The sequence below is a fragment of the Salvelinus sp. IW2-2015 genome, unplaced genomic scaffold, assembly GCF_002910315.2.
Source record: "Salvelinus sp. IW2-2015 unplaced genomic scaffold, ASM291031v2 Un_scaffold5860, whole genome shotgun sequence".
NCBI classification, from domain to species: Eukaryota; Metazoa; Chordata; class Actinopteri; order Salmoniformes; family Salmonidae; genus Salvelinus; species Salvelinus sp. IW2-2015.
The window spans coordinates 2,462-9,475 of NW_019947125.1; the positions used below are offsets into that span (position 1 = coordinate 2,462).

Here is a 7,014-nt window from a genome sequence, read left to right on the forward strand (position 1 = left end):
GGAGTTTGGTTGAGCACCATCCCACAAAATAATGAAGAATACAGCACTCTGTCAGAACAACTTTGAATGACTATTTGCAAACATTCTTGTATTTTACAGGTTCACAGTGACCATAAGGTCCAGCTGTAAACTAGCTTGCTTTCAATCATTGTTAATCCATGGAATGGAGCAAAGGTTGACATTCTCTCATACATACAGTATGAAAATGGCTGCAGGTAGCACTTTAACTCCATGTTCGTCATTGTGAAAGGTTTCTCTCTCACCCCCTCTGTAATGTTTAAACTGGATCCTTTGTGGAACTTGTAAGGGAGGAGTGCTAACAGGAATCTCTACTCATTGTCTGCTTTAGAACATCTGAATTGGAGGTTTAGGCCCTACTCTCTGGTTTCTATGAAAATTCGTATAGCAAGCCTCTTCACTATAGCAATACCACTTAGTCGTTTTGATACAGTCAGAGGTAGACTTGGGACTCCAGTGTCCACTGTCAGGCCATACCATGGTGGACAAAGACGCTATGGTGAGTGGGGATAGGGCTGTGGAGGAAGAGGCTGAACTGGACCTGAAGGAGAACGCCCCTGGAGAGCCTGACCCTGAGATGGCTCTTCCCCCACCGAGGACTCCTCAGACGGCCAGACCAAGACAGCCCGGACCTGGGAGTTGTCGGTGGTGTTCCTGTGTTTCTATGGGTTTATGGTGCAGCTGAAGCCTGGGGAGCCCTTTATAACACCAAACCTGCTCAGCATGGAGAAGAACTTCACCAGGGAACAGGTCAGTGATGCACAGTCATCCCCCTATAACAGTTTGGAATGTTGGTGTGTGTGTGAGAGTGCAATGTGTGTAGTGTGTGTGTGAACTATCGTGTGTGTGTGTCTTAAGTTAACCACAGTTTTTAAGGGTGGGTAGATGTGTAGGAGTAGGGCTGCACGATGTGGGTAAATAATCGAGTTGAGAAATTTTTTTCTTACCAAATGTTGCGTTTGATGTTAAAGATCAAAATACTAGGGTGAACTGTTGGAACATAGAAATGGAATAACTTATATTACAAAGTAGGGCTGGGAATTGCCAGGGACCTCACGTACAATATTATCACGATACTTAGGTGCCGATACGATAACTGTATGCTTTGATTTTGCATATTGCGATTCGATGTTCCAAACATATTGCTCACCATTATGTCTGCTGCAGAGGAAACGAGAGAGCCATGAGAAAATGAGTTTTGATCAGTCATGGAAATAAGTGCTGACAAATTGGCTCCCTATTTAAATAGAAGATAGAACAGCGCATTTTTTGGGGGGGCGATATTGTCTGTTGTAACTGTTTAAATTTTGTCCAACATCGCTATTAAGAACCAAAGTGGAAAGCGGCATTGTTCTTGTTTGGACGATTGGTTGACTGCATTGACCTAACAGAATAGCATGCAAACTTACAGTGAATTTAACAGCAAGGAGGAGGAACTGCACTGCTTGGTGGGAAGCAGCCGCAAGAGGAGAAAAAATGGCGGAAACTATTAATAACGTCCATTACACGTTTCAAAATATTGCATGCGATATGGATCTCTTGCGATATGGATATTGCACGTCAATAATTTTGATTACGATGTGAGATTCAAATAATTTTGGAGCACTAGTAGGAAGGATCGAGAAACTTATCTTCACTCTTGCTTAGTAAACAAGTATATTGTTAGTCGTGTCAACTATTGCTATCGGTCTTCTACTGAATAAAAAAAAGTATGTATTTACCTTTATTTAACTGACTTGCCTAGTTAAATAAAGGTTAAATGTAAAAGAAATGATATATATATATTTAAAGGCCAGGGCATGTCAGTTCAACCTGAGGCCCAATTGATTTTGAGGGATATGAAAGGCAATGTCCTGCGCTGGAGGCTATAGCCTTGTATGACACGTAAGAATGACAACCCTGATATAAGCTATATCAGCTGACACGAGTTCCATCTGAATTTATACTAGAGCTTGAACTACAACTGCTCAATCCTAAGTAATTGAAAAAAAAGTGGCAGTTTATTATTTTCCAGTGTTCCTTAGTCATGGAACCCACTGGCCTGTAATAAGGCTATCACAGTGTGAGTGCAGTAACCCCTCTCAGTATGGTCAAAGTTCACATTCCTACAAATTAGGTCAGAGTCTCTTTTTCTGATTGGTTACTATAGGCTTGTCTGGCTCAGTATCAACTAATGAACCTAATGGCCTGACGTCTGCAGACTCATTGGAAGGTGTCCTTGCATACAATGTAGCTTTAGTTCAAATGAAGGGGATCAGTGAAGGTTTTTGCTCCCTCATTTCCTGTAGAGGGATTAACGTTGTTGCATTGGCAAAAGGTGTCAGCACAGCGACAAGGTTATTCTGAACAGCAATGAGCATGTGCATTTGTCAGTGTTCGAGGACTCACAGGAAACTAGCCTAAATATGCAATTTGAGAACACCTGCCGGCCATTTTATATAGCCTTCAGCTACAACAACTTTTTAAAAGGAGAATTAGATTCATGTAAGCCCTCTGTCTCTTCTATGTGGTTTCCCCCTCTCATACCCGCATTCTCTTCCCTCCAGGTGACCAATGAGATCAACACGATCCTGTCCTACTCCTACATGGTGGTGCTGGTGCCAGTCCTTCCTCCTGACAGACGTCCTGCGTTACAAGCCCGATCCTGGTCCTCTCCAGCCTCAGCCACGTGGCCATCTGGCTCCTCCTCCTCCTGGGCTTCCTCCCTCTTAGAGATGCCAGTTTCATGGAGTTCTTCTACGGATCCACCATGCGCAGCACGCGCGTGCTTACTCCTCCTATATCTTCTCCCTGGTCACCCCAGAGCTCTACCAACGCGTGGCCAGCTACTCGCGCTCTTGCGTCCTCATGGGGGTGTTTGCCAGCTCGTGCTGGGCCAGGTGCTGATATCCGTGGCAGGCTCTCCTTCGCACACGCTCAGTGCTGTCTCCTTGGCCTTGGTGTCCTTTCGGCTTGGTGCTCTCCTGCTGCCTGCCCTGGCCCAAGAGGTCCCTGTTCTTCAACAGGCCCACCACGCTGCCAGAGAACCTCCAGGAGCAGGCTGCCGCCCAGTCGAGCTGGCCAGGATAAAGCAGGGCGAAGCGGCTGGGTTCAGGTGACCCACCCTCCCTGGCCCCTCTCAGCTCTGGTTCCTCCTGGAGGACTCTGTGTTTATTCAGATGCTGAAGGACTGAGGAACGTGCCGCGGAGGCCCAGCCTGAGACTGTGGAGCCTGTGGTGGGTGTTCAACTCCGCTGGCTACTACCTGGTGCTGTTGTACGTCCATGTCCTGTGGAACAAGGTGTACCCCGCCACGGAGAACAAACACGTCTACAACGGAGGGGTGGAGGCTGTCTCCACACTACTGGGTGAGGGATCCATTTCCCTAGGTTTAGTCTGGGTACAAAGGCCTCCAAAGCCAGGTATACAAGTTTTTAATAACCAATGTGTAGTATTCACCTGGGTCTGTTACTGTCTGACAGGGTAGGAGCCTGTGTTGCCCAAGTCAATGATTCCTACAAAATATAACACCCCTACAGCAGTTGGCAAAGAGGTAGTAGTTGAGACCACCATGGCAACATGCTTCAAGTACATCTTTTCTCAGTCAAATGAGTTCCTGGCCATCACGTGTCGTCAGGTCAATAAGTTTGTCTTAGGACCAGGGTTTCCCATCTCCAGTTCTCAGTACCCCAACAACACACGTTGTTGTAGCCCCAGCTAACGCGCCTGATTCAATAGTTGATGAATAGTTTGACAAGTAGAATCAGGTGTGCTTGTCTGGGGCCAACAACAAAAATGTACACTGTTGGGGGGGAACTGGAGTGGGAAACCCTGTTTTAGACTGACCCCTCTCCAATGTTAATTATGACTGAAGTTACCATGACCTAAACAGTTGACAAGGACAGGAGACATACAAAGCCCATCAATCTTAGAAAGAGGACATTCCCATGAAGCAGAATGTGGTGAGGAACAACAGAAGACTAAACAAGTCACGTTCTGTTGAAAGGTGGTGGAAGATGACGGTGTTAAGATGTTGATCACAGGGAGATGACGCAGACACATGTGCGCTCCCCCATGTCATTTAGTATCAGTTATTTTTGATGCATAATAATAACAAAGCTTAACTGAACCCAGCAATCCCTCTGTTTGCCTGAATTGATGTCGTCAAACTGTGACCCTGCGAGTCCAACACCACACAGCATTTATTAAATGAAGTTTCCCCAAGCTTAATCACCTACTCAGTCATTAACTTAGTCAGCTTATCTTCTCGACTAACTTCACCTCGTTACTCTGTCCCAGGTGCGATCACGTCGTTTGCAGCAGGCTTCGTGAAGATCCGTGGAACGTGTGGTCTGAGCTGTGATCGGTGTCATCACGGCTCTGCAGGCTGGCCTGCTGCCTCTCATGGGGACCCCAGCAACATCTGGGTCTTGCTATGTGGCCTACTCCCTCTTCAAGGGTTTCTACCAGTTTCCTCGTGCCTATCGCCATGTTACGTTTCTTTAGGTCTCTTTTATTTAACGTCATTGTATACATATAATGGGATTTTGGAGGATTTTCATGTTCAGATGTATGCAGAATTGAATGCATTGTCACTGGGAACTGTCACGTCTTTCTTACTTTAGGCTGTACATTTAATTCCGCTGACTATCTGTTGTGTGTTGTGGTTAGTTTCCAGATCGCCTCGTTCGCTCAACACAAGGAGCTTGTGTGCCCTGGTGTTTGGGGTCAACACTTTCCTGGCAACCATTCTGAGACCATCCATCACCCTCATCGTCTCTGACAAGAAGGGTCTGGGACCTAGACGTGCACTCCCAGGTCAGTCCACACACATCTGATTTACGACCACGCTCAGACAACTTCCTGCAAGTTGACGTCACCCATCATGGGAACACCATATGCTTTCTTAAATGAGTGCTGTTTCTGTTCTCCAATAGTTCCTGGTCTAACTTCTTCTACTTTGCCTTGCTGACGGTTATCTACCTGGGTGTGCTGCCTGGGTCATCATTCGCCACTACAGGAACCAATCGGCGGAGGGGGAGGGACACCGACCAGGCCAGCGCCACTGAGCTATGTTCCGTACCAATCAAACCCCCGGAGACCGAACCCTCGTCCAATGGGAACAACGTGAAGGCCTGAAAGGGATATTCCGGAATGTTGGCAATGAAGCCCTTTATCTACCTCCCCAGAGTCAGATTAACTTGTGGAGACCATTTTTTATGTATCTTGCATGCAGTTTGAAGGAATTTGCTAACTAGCGTAGCCAAAATGCTAACTGCCATTAGCGTAATGACTGGAAATCTATCGGAACAGCTAGCATGCAGTTGTTCCTGTAGAACTTCCAGTCATTGCGCTAGCTAACGCTAGTTGGCATTGGCTCGCAAAAACTACTCTAACTTCTTCATACTGGATTGCGAGACATAAAAATTGTTATCCATGAGTTCATCTGACTGTGGGGAAGTAGATAAAGGGTCTCATTGCCAAAATCCTCAACTATCCCTTGAACATTGTGTCATCTTTACATTCAACACCTAAACCCCCTACACTGACATTGAGTGGTCTAAACGGTCTGGGAATCTCTCGCTACGGTTTCCACACGATGCACAAGGACAGATGAGACTTAGAGGTGAGTCGAGACCTCATGACACTTCATTGGATGTGTTGGTGGAGTGTAGTTTTACCAGTATTAGTGAACAGTCACTGTTCTCAGCCCTTAGTGCCTTATCCATTATATCCAACGTGTATTCAGTTCACCAAAGGATGTTATTATGGAATACATATTTTTTTCTCAATGTTTAAAGAATTACAGGCAGGGCCCACCTAGATTACTACAAGATAAAAAAAAAAAAACTCACTCGACTCAAGCCTAATGGTACCTTCTAAGCAGCGGTGGGAAAAGTACCCAATTGTCAATACTTGATTAAAAGTAAAGATACCTTCATAGAAAAATGACTCAAGTAAAAGTCTAAAAAGTATTTGGTTTTAAAATAAACTTAAGTATTAAAAAGTAAAGAGTAAAATTATTTCAAATGACTTATTAAGTAAACCAGATGGCACAATACATTTTTTTTATTCATCAGTAGCCAGGGGGGGGGGGGGGGGGGGAAAAAAACTTCCCAACCACTGGAAACATCATTTACAAAAATTAAGCACTTGTGTTTAGTGAGTCCGCCGGATCAGAGGCAGTAGGGATGACCAGGGTTGTTCTCTTGATAAGTGCGTGAATTGGACCATTTTCCTATCCRACTAACCATTCAAAATGTAACGAATACTTTTGGGTGTCAGGGAAAATGTATGGAGTGAAAACGACATTATTTTCTTTAGAAATGTAGTGACGTAAAAGTTGTCAAAAATATAAATAGTAAAGTACAGATAGTTCTTAAGTAGTACTTAAATATTTTGACGTACTTTACACCACTGCTTGTAAGTAGCAATACATGACCTTGTATGCGGTACAAATCACATTATTGTGGGAGCACCTCTTAGAGAATGAATTAGGCTGTTTGAGAAGGTTTGCATRCTAAGCAACCTGCCTCGACATTGTTTCGAAGTACAATAGACCAGCATATAGCTACTGTAGTAGSTCAATTTAAGTWATTTTCTTTTTCGYCTTTAGACCAATCCCTACTTCACACTCGAAACAGTGTTTTGTTTTTAATAGAGTTTGGGCCTAGTTGTCAGCCTAATGTTCTCAGAGAGACTGTGTACTATGTAGTGGCTGCTTTGCTCTTCTCCCAGAAACATCCCAAATGGTGTTATCCACTGGTGATTATGTTCACAGTTTTCCAAATACAGGGTAWTCATATGTTCCCTGATAATGTTGAAGCACATTTATTTTCATAACTGACTGAGAAAATAATAATCTCAAGTAGAGGGGACCAATATGAAATGGTCTACAGAAACAGTCTAACTAATTCTACTGGACTACTTCTACTGATGGAACAATAGSCTGTTATATTCAGCAAATGATTCACTGTTGCGATCATTAGGAATTCTCGACAATTGCTGCAATTGTAT

At 44.4% G+C, this 7,014-nt stretch overlaps 1 pseudogene; it reads left to right on the forward strand.

Annotated features, from left to right (window-relative positions):
• Positions 1-361: 361 nt before the first annotated feature.
• Positions 362-5,193, forward strand: LOC112078553 (reduced folate transporter-like; annotated as a pseudogene).
• Positions 5,194-7,014: the final 1,821 nt, after the last annotated feature.